Raw genomic sequence first — 10,411 nt, 5'->3', positions numbered from 1 at the left:
CTAGCATTGAATGGGCCCTGGAAGTAAAAATTAAGATGGGCCCCTATAACATCATCTCTCCTAAGTCAGAAACGGAGGAGGGACAGGTAGGGTGGGAACCAGAGATCAGTATTAGAAATTTGAAGGCAAAAATGAACTGGAAACCATGGCCACCTCAAGACAAGTAGGTAGAAGACAGGACAGGACTCCATAATCTTGTGCAGTTGAGGCGGTGGTAAACGCTGTATTAATTGTCTACTAGGGCATCTAGAGCTGCAGGGTTTCATGGTGCTGACTGTGCACGGTCAGGATGCCTGAGATGAGAGATGCATCATGTCAGATACTACACTTCCTGGTTTTAGAGGCATGGGTGAAGAAATGACTGCAAAGGAGACAAAGACTGAAGGGCAGTAGTCCATCAACATGGAGGGGATAGACATTATCCCCAAAATGGATGAAGGTATGTTGAAGCTGATCAAGAAAGAAGGGACTGGAGATGACACCCCTATGATAGGAGATAAAGCATTTGTCCACTACACAGGTTGGTTGCTGGATGGTACAAAGGTAAGGTAAGGGATTTGATATACCACCTTTCCATGGTACAAGCAAAGCGGTTTACATTTATTGTATGCAGGTACTTTCTCTGTCCCTAGGGGGCTCATAATCTACATTTCACTCTAGCTGGGATAGGAAAGCCAAATTCACTTCTGACCTAAGAAAAGGTCAGGTGATCAAAGCCTCAGACATTGCTGTTGCAACCATGAGAACTGGAGAAATCTGTCAAATTATCTGCTTACCAGAACATGCATATGGATCTTCTGGAAACCTACCTATAATACCTCTGAATGCCACACTTGCTTTGAGGTGGAACTATTTGAATTTAAAGGTGAAGATCTTTCAGAGGATGAAGATGGTGGAATAATAGGAAGAATTTGTGGGAAGGGAGAACACTATTCCAAGCCTAATGATGATGCTGTTGTGGAAATTCATCTGGAAGGCCACCTTGAAGATCAAATATTTGATCAGCATGACTTACAGATTCAGATTGGGGAAGGAGAAAGCCATAATATTTCTCTTGATCTGGAGATACCCTTGCAGCAAATAGAGAGAGATAAATGATGTGATGTATCACAAGCCTATGTATGGCTTTGGAATGAGAAGTTTCAGATCCCTCCAAATTCTGCACTGTTTTATTAAGTAAAACTCAAAGAAGTCAGCCTCTGCATAAACAGCAAAACTAGAGAAATTGAACTTGACATATTTAGATTAATATATTCAGATTAATGTTGTTTGTTTGTTTGTTTTTTTACTTTTGTTACCTGAGCATTTTATTTTTCCCATTTGCTTTGGTCTCAGTCCCCCCGATATTCAGCTGGTGGCGATGAGGGTTTTGCTGCCCACCATCAGCATTATTCCCAGATATTCAATGTCAGGTCCTGTCTAGGCTTTGGAATTATCTGTGTGTTTTCTAAACCAACTAACACATAGCCAGTTAAGTCAATATTTAGTTGTCCGCATAAGCCAAACCACTTAAAGATAGGACTACTATTAATGTGGTCCAATTTAAGAGGTTTACTTATGCAGTGAGGGGCTGAATATTGGCAACAAGGAGCAGGGAGCACACCTCCTCCCCCCCCCCCCCCCCCCACAATAATCCCTATGAGTCTATGTGTAGTGGCATAGCAGCACTGATGTGAGCTACACATGTCTGCAGCAAGCTACCGATCACAGCTCAGCTGTGATTGGTCACAGAGCCTGTCTGGCGCCTACAAGGGTGATGCTGATTGGAAAACAAAGAGCTTGCTTCCCAATCAGGATTGACCTTTTTGGGAACCAGACAGGCTCTGTGACCAATCACAGCTGAGCTGTGATCGGTAGCTTGCCGCAGACATGTGTAGCTCACATCAGTGCCGCTATGCCACTACACATAGACTCGCAGGGATTATTGTGGGGGGGGGGGAGGTGTGCTCCCTGCTCCTTGTTGCAACACTTGTTCCAGCACTTGGCATGAACTCTCATCTGCGCACCGTGGCACCCCTGTGAGTTCACTGTGGTGCACTAGGGTGCCGTGGGGTACAGTTTGGGAAACGCTGGGTTATCCTGAATAACTGACTGGCTGGGGCACTTCAGGTTTGGGAACCACTGCTCTATGATATAAATAACTAGATCCATAAGTCTCAACACACAGGACCATTCTGTAGCCTTATTCTCTACAGTCTTCACTCTATACATCCCAGATGGTGAAGGTGGCTAATTTAGGAGCTCATCATTTTCTGAATATTGGGTCCTACATGTTGATGCTTTCATAAGATAAAAAGATTTGCTTAACTGAGAAAACACATTTAGACAGTATACGCAAAAATGACAAAATACAAGGGAACAAACATGATGGACTCTGCTATACCTCAGGTTCCTCATTCCTACATGCAAATCTACAAAATTTGTGGGCTGGGGCTGTTGCAGTTAAGGTTTTTTTTTCCTCTTTCTATGTTGTAAGGTGTTGTCAAGAAACCACAGAATATGTTGTAAAACATGCTGGCAAATGCAGCCACTTCCTTAATACCACCATGAACTTGAGCTGCATACACTGGATCTCTGAAGTATGCAAATCTATCTTGTGAATACATATAATGGATATCCTCCAACCAGTCTTGTTAAGAATGCCTCCAGAACAGGATTGGGAAATGCTGTCTAGCAGAATACACCTGCAAAGCATCTAAGAGCTCTCCACTCCTAGTTTAGACATCAGATGGAAGGCTCCAGTTTAAATCCAGTAAAGGCCCTGAGAACAGCACTTTCCCTCTGTGTACTGTGATGCTGCTCATCTGATAGAACCCACTTGTTTCACTGTAGCAAAGTTCTATATATACAGGGCTTTTTTTTTTTGAGGGGGTTCTTGGGAGGTACTGAGTACCGGCACCTTTTCCATTGTCTGCTAAAATTGACCCTTGGTCCACAAGTTTTAATGAAAGAGCTCAGGCTCTACACACCAATTCTGCCTTGTCATAGATTTTGTGACTGGTTGTAGGGGGCCTGGCTATTGTGGGGTGGGTTCCTCAGTGATTACGCCACCCCTGAAGGAAGGGTGGCCAGGCATTTGAGTACCGGCACCTTTTTCTCTAGAAAAAATACACTGTATATATTACTCCCATCGAGACAGGGAAACCCAGACTAATTCAGCTACTTGGTCTGAGTTTTTTTTGTGGCTACTATTGTGTTGATTGTGTAATGTCGATCTTTTCCCTCTTCTACAAGAAACACACAAACATATGTTTCTAAAGAGATTATATCCAGGTATTTTCATATCTGAATTGCCATTGCTATTACACCAAAGCTTCATCACACTCAAGTCTATCTCTTCTATAGTAGCCTCCAGTTTAACAATTTTATTATTATTTTTTTTAATTTGTGGCCCTTTTGCAGTAGGTTTTGCACTTACCACTCTTTATGAGCAAAAATTAAAGTGTGATAAGTACAATGCTGTGTGGTAGTTGTTGGGGGCGTGTCCAGCACGTCCTGAAGTTACCACACTGAAATGTTCACAACCATGCATTAAGACTGTTTGCAATTAGTGCACATGCACTATACATCTCCTGTCGAGATGGTAGTAAGTGCACTCACGCCAACTGCACAAGTAACAGTGCATGATAAGTACTGTGTACCTCTGGCGTACTGAGGGTGGGGCAGTGGGGGCACTCCACCCCGGGTGCATGCTGAAGGAGGGGTGCAGGGAGCAGCTGCGTGGCTGTTGGCTCCGCTGGTTTCCCGCTCCCTCTGCTGTTACTAAATGTTCAGGGGCAGAGGGAGCGGGGAACCAGCGGAGCCGTCAGCCGCACGGCTGCTCCCAGCACCCCAGCATGTAAGAAGAATGGACCTGGGAGGGGGGCTTCGAGGTGATGAGCAGGGGGAGGGTGTCATGCTGCACTCGGGAGGGGGGGGAACGGATGGACGGACGACGCTGCACCCGGGGGAGGGGTGCGCAGCAGCGATCCGCCCCAGGTGGCAGCTGACCAAGGAACGCTACAGCTGTGTACTAAAAATAATGTGCGGTCCAGAACCATTCTTTACCCATAGCCAACCCAGTTTCCACCACCTAACTCAACCACGCTCTCATACCACCTCAGTAATATTTACTACAGCTGTGTGACAGCACACACTAATTCATACGTTGACTGCGTAACATACTTAAAAGGGCCTCTTTGAGTGTTCATGCCATATGATACTCTAAATGTCCCGCCACACTCTCCCTTGATTTCATTTTATTCTTTCCTCTTGTTTCAGCTGCATCATTAGTTATCCTTTCTGCACATCTGCTTGGCTTGTAGCATGCATGCATACTCACTGCCTGGTTAATTTGGGGGCTTCATAATTTCAGGGATTATCCTGCTTACTTCATATGCTTGTTGGGAATAATGGTATATACACCTCTCCCTATTATCTTCCAAACAGAATTTAGGCAGACCAAGTTGTCTAAATAAATCTTAGGGATGTGCATGGCAACATTAACCATTATGTGTGTGTTCCATTCATTCAGACCATGATTGGAGCCCATTATTTGATTAATTTGGATCTATTAAAGTTAATGGTATAAAACAATATTGTAGTCTTGGGTCAGGATTTCCCAAACTTCACAGCCATCTGGACCATGCTTATTGCTGGTCCAAAGAAGGAGGAGGAGTCTTTTCCCAATATCTTCCCTTTGGAAGACCCCAACTTTTATACAGAGAGTCCTCAAAACTGCCTAAAACCACGTTGTCAGCAGCAGTTAGAGCTACATTCGACAGAGAAGAAAGAATGACTCATGGCAACAAGTACATTCTAGTTCTTTTGACATGTCACCCACTACCCAGAGGTCACTGCGCTTCACAACATGAAGATTGCTACCATAGCCAACGCTCTTTGGGAAGTTTTTCCCCATATAGGGATTCCCACTGACTGATCAAGGTACCACTTTTATGTCACAAGTCATGAAGCAAGTGTATGCCCTGCTAAAAGTAAAGACCTTGCAGATATCAGTGTATCATTCACAGACAGTCTGGAAGAACATTTCAACAAGACTCTCAAGCAAATGCTAAGGAAATTTTTGACTGAAGATGGGAAAAACTGGGATATCCTACTCCCTTACATCCTGTTTGCTGTCCAGGAGGTGCCCCAGAGTTTGACCTGGTTCTCTTCATTTGAATTATTATATGGGTAAAGACCTAGAGGATGTGATTTGAAAAGCTTGGGAGGAAAAACCCAACCTAGGGAGGAACCTGGCACAGTACATGCTCACCATGCAGGAAAGATTGAAGAAAGCAGGTGAGGCTTCCAGACTCTGCTTAGAGAAGGCCCAAGTTGGGCAGGCCCAAGCCTATAACCAGAAGACTATCCAGAGAACCTTCCAGCCAGGAGACAGGGTTCTAGTCCTGCTCTCATCAGAAATCAAACTGTTAAATGCAAGTGGCAAGAGCCTTACAAGATAGTAGAGAAGACAGGGCCTGTCAACTACAAGGTGGCCCAAACAGACAAAAGAAATGAAGCCAAGATCTTTCACGCCAATTTATTAAAGAAATGGGTTCCAGTGACTGTGGCACTAGTCACTGGAACCCATTTCTTCCATTTCTAGGAAGACGGGTTCACAACCGAGTGTTAATCCCACCAGAACTACTTCAAGTATCATTTGGAAATCAGCTTTCAGGGACACAAAAAACTGATTTGGAACAGTTCACGCCAGGCGAGGCACATCTTGAATCCCATGACATCATCACAGATCCAGGAGTTGTGGTCCGACACTGCCCATACCAGATTCCAGAAGCCAAGCAATGACAAAGGAGGTAACTGAAATGCTGGAACTGGGGTTCAACGAGAAATTCACCAGTAATTAGTCATCTAGTTTTGTACTGATTTCTGTAAAGTGAACGTTGTCTCCAAACCAGAAGCCTACCTGATGCCGAGAATTGATGAGCTTATAGAAAGGCTGGGAGAAGCCCAGTTCATGTCAACACTAGACCTGACCAAAGGGTACTGGCATGTGCCCCCTCATGCTGGCTGCAAAGGAGAAGACAGCCTTTTCAATGCCCCATGATCTGCTCCAGTTTACTATACTGCCTTTTGGCCTTCTTGGAACTCCAGCAACATTTCAACGCCTGGTCAACTGCCTACTGAAGCTGCATGGTGTCTATGCAGCCACATACTTGGATAACATCAGCATTTACAGCAAAGGCTGGAGGACCCACCTATTCCACGTGGGAACTGTACTGGATAGTTTAAGGACAGTTGGATTGATAGCGAATCCAAAGAAATGTTTCTTGGGAGGGCAGGGGGTCCAGTACCTGTGGTATATGTCAGGAATGGACAAGTGAAACCCCAGGTCAGGAAGGTAGATGCAGTCACATAAGTACCAGTACCACAATCCAAGAAGTAGGTGCAAGCTTTCTTGGGGCTTGTCAGGTACTATCGACACTTTATCCAGGGGTTCGCTGATAAAGTGGAGCCCCTGACTTGCCTCTCATATAGAAGAAGGCCCCAGAGAAGGTACAGTGTACATCTGAATTGGACACTGCTTTCGGAATGCTGAAGAAAGCCCTCTGCTATGACCTGGAATTGGTTAGCCCAGATTTCAGTCTGCCCTTCCTGGTACAGAAGATGCGTCAGATGTCAAGCTCAGGACAGGTAAAGAACACCCAGTGGCCTACATCAGCTGAAAGCTGGTTCATATGGAATGAAACTAAGCTGTGATTGAAAAGGAAACCCTAGCTATCAAATAGGCCTTGGAGAAGTTCTAGTATTATTTGCTTGGACAAAGCTTCCTGCTCATCATGGACTATGAACCCCTCAAGTGGATGGCTCGCAACAAGGAGTCTAATGCATGCATTATGCGGTAGGTTTCTCAGCCTCCAGCCCTTCAGTTTTGAGGTGCAACATTGCCTTCAGTTTTGAAGTGCAACATTGGGTGGGCCGGGAGCATGCAGATGTGGACTTTTTGTCTTGGGCGGTAGACCCTGAAATGGCAGGTGCTCAACAAGGCATGGTTTTGATGGGGGGGGGGGGGGGGGCTATGTGAGCGATTCTATAGGACGCTGTCACTTTCTCTTAAGAATACTCCCTCACAGTGTCAGAACCACCTTAAGATCCATAACCCTGTCCAAGGGAGAAGTGACATGGGAGGGGTGGATCCAGGAGAGTAGGGACCATTAAGTATAAAACCTCAGGGACCAGCTAGGTTAAGGAGGCCTAGAGGGAAGCAGGGATGCCCAACTGCATTTGCCTCCACCACATATGTGTGAACTGCCACTGCTACAGTCAGGTAGGCAACTTGAAAGTTCAACTTGGAAACCCTGTGACTTTGGACTTTGACCCCAGGAACTGCTAGAGATTATACTGGTAACTCTGGGGAAATAGGCCAGAGACAAGTAAAGTGTACTGCTGTGCTGAGGAACATTAATGTATGCTATGGCCCTGCAGGAGCAGGCCACTGGAGAACCTTGTAACATTTAAAGAACATTTATGTGTTCATTTTCTCTTCCCTACCTATGAATGCAACAGGACCCCTACCTGAAACTTACAATAAATAGTATTTACTTTCACCTACAACTGCTGTATGGCTCTATCGTACATGGGCTCCAGGCCCACTCTCATTCACTTTACCACATGCACATTCAATTCAGTAAGTACTAAAATTTACCACACATTAATAAACAGATCCTAAGTTCATACCTGAAGGAATGGAGTGTTAAGTGATTAGTCCATGATCAAAAGGAAAGTCAGATGGATATGAACATCAGCATTCCTGGTTCTCAATTTGTTGCTCTAACCATTGGGCATTCTAATTTTGTGCATCTGTATATTTAATGTTTTATATTTTAATTTTGATGTGATAGCATTGATTAATATACTTTCTTTTTTAATGATTTTGATTGGTTTGTTTTATTTCAGTGTCTTATTTTATTAAATACATGTTTATTGTTGGCTGTGATTTGTTGTCTAATATATTGCTTATTTTTTTATATTTACACCGTTTAAAATGTGATTTGTTTTATACTGTTTTATATGTCAATTGTAATTAGTTTGATCTATTGCTTGAACAACTGAATGTAAGAATGATAAATAAAAAAATAGGAAAAGGGAGGAAAAAGCAAAACAGAATGAAAAATACAAACATGATTATATAAAAAAGCCCAAAAGTTGGGGGCAATTCTATAAAGTGGTGGGCGCTAACTGATTAGCAGAGAAAAGTTCACTCTCCCTCCCCAACAGACATGCCCCCTTGACTAAAAAATATTTTGTAGCACACGGGTAGCACATGCACATATGTAGCTTACCACAGGATACCTCAGTGTGCCCAGTGGTAGGCCATTTTAAGCTGCTGTAAGCAGGCATTAGAGCTTACAGCAGCATTGGAATTAGAGCGTGCTAAATGCTAAAAGCCCATTCTATACCTATGGGCTTTTACTATTTAACACACACTAATTTCCTTAATCCATGTTAAAGCGCATTAAGGACTTAACACTGCTTGATGAATTCCTCCCTAAACGTTCCATTGCTTCAGATACAAAATAAGTACTACTACTACTACTACTTATCATTTCTATAGCGCTACAAGGCATACGCAGCGCTGCACACCATACACAAAAAGACAGTCCCTGCTCAAAGAGCTTACAATCTAGATAAGACAGGAGACAGAACAATTAAGGGTAGGGGAATAAAGAGGTGAGGATAAAGGATAGGGGAAGTGAGCAGTGGTTAGGAGTCAAAAGCAGTGGTAATGAGGTGGGCTTTAAGTTTGGACTTGAAAACGGCCAAAGAGGAGGCTAGACATACAGGCTCGGGAAGTTTATTCCAGGCGTGAGGTGCAGCAAGATAAAAGGAACTGAGTCTGGAATTAGCAGTAGAGGAGAAGGGGACAGATAAGAGAGATTTATCAACAGAACAGAGTATCCGAGGGGGGACGTAGGGAGAGACAAGAGTGGAGAGGTACTGGTGAGCGGTAGAGTGAATGCACTTATAGGCCAATAAGAGAAATTTGAAATGAATGTGGAAACGGATAGGGAGCCAGTGAAGTGACTTAAGGAGAGGGCTAATGTGAGCATAGCGACTTTGGCGGAAAATGAGTCACACAGCAGAGTTTTGGACTGATTGAAGAGGAGAGAGATGGCTAAAAGGGAGGCCAGTAAGAAGCAGGTTACAATAATCAAGACGAGAGGTGATAAGAGTGTGGATAAGGGTTCTGGTAGAGTGCTCAGAGATGAATGGACGGATTTTGCTGATATTATAGAGAAAGAAACGACAGGTTTTGGCAATCTGCTGAATGTGAGCAGAGGAGAGAGAGGAGTCAAAGATGACCCCAAGGTTACGAGCAGATGAGACAGGGAGAATGAGAGTGCCATCCACAGAAATAGAGAAAGGGGGGGAGAGGAGAGGTAGGTTTACCTGTATATAATATGTAAACTGGTTTGTTTGTAACCACAGAAAGGCGAGATATCAAATCCCATCCCCTTTCCCTTTCTAAATACATTTCCACCTCTGTAACAAATTCTGAATGTATTGTTGAATTAAGAGATAGTGGCTTTACTGTTCATAGGATAGAATATATAAACATATTCAGGTGGAGTCAAATGCACATAGAGAACAAAAATAAAGTAAAATCAATTTTTCAAGCACAAAATCATAAGATAAAAAAACTCTATTATGTTCTGCAATGTTTTGTTTGTGGTTGTGAGGGAAATCATGGGTGTGGTTGTTAAGGGAACTTGGGAAAAGGAAATGGAAAGCATTTTGTGTAGACATGATAAAGGAAATAACAAAAAGTGAGAAGAAGGTGGGAGGTAAGGATTAGATGCAGAGAACAAGATCTGGCTCAAAATCCCTAGCACTGCTTCTGCTGGACTAGTGTCATAATAGATGAAGTGTAATCCACATAATCCTCATAGTATTTTCTTACCCAATGAGTTTGGAAGCCACTTTCAAAACAGTTCTGAACTCAAGTCAGCTCCCAAGATAAAGGTTTGTTTACAGCCTGCTGCCAGGTCTCTGACTGCACACTGGAGTGATTTTCTGCTGCACCCTTAACTCTGTCTCACAGAGTATTTATTTGCAGAAAAAGAAGCTGGAGGTGCTCCTGAGGAGACCTTTTTCAATTAGATTTTAAAAGGAAAGGGAGGAGGATCTTGTCAGACTACGAAAAGCTGCAAGCATCAGTAGTACAAGAGCAAATGAGTAAGAAAAGAAATTAAAAAAAGGAGAGGTAAACTATCATAGTAACATCAAGACTGTGGTGCAACCCAGTAAGAAGGAAAGAAAAGGACTTGGTGGTTGCTAGGAGAGTTATGCAATGCACACCAATGTATCTGATCAAAAGGAACAGGAATCAAATGATAAATAATTATTCATTCAAATATATGTTAATAAACCCTCAACATGATTATAAACAATATGAACTGTGAGAAATAAC

General features: G+C 43.3%; 1 pseudogene; it reads left to right on the top strand.

Annotated features, from left to right (window-relative positions):
- Nucleotides 1-397: 397 nt before the first annotated feature.
- LOC115465105 lies at nucleotides 398-1,098 on the top strand (annotated as a pseudogene).
- The last annotated feature ends 9,313 nt before the right edge of the window (nucleotides 1,099-10,411 follow it).

The sequence above is a fragment of the Microcaecilia unicolor genome, chromosome 3 (genome assembly GCF_901765095.1).
Source record: "Microcaecilia unicolor chromosome 3, aMicUni1.1, whole genome shotgun sequence".
NCBI lineage: Eukaryota > Metazoa > Chordata > Amphibia > Gymnophiona > Siphonopidae > Microcaecilia > Microcaecilia unicolor.
The sequence above is the reverse complement of the archived record's forward strand: the minus strand, read 5'-3'. Positions and strand labels throughout refer to the sequence as shown.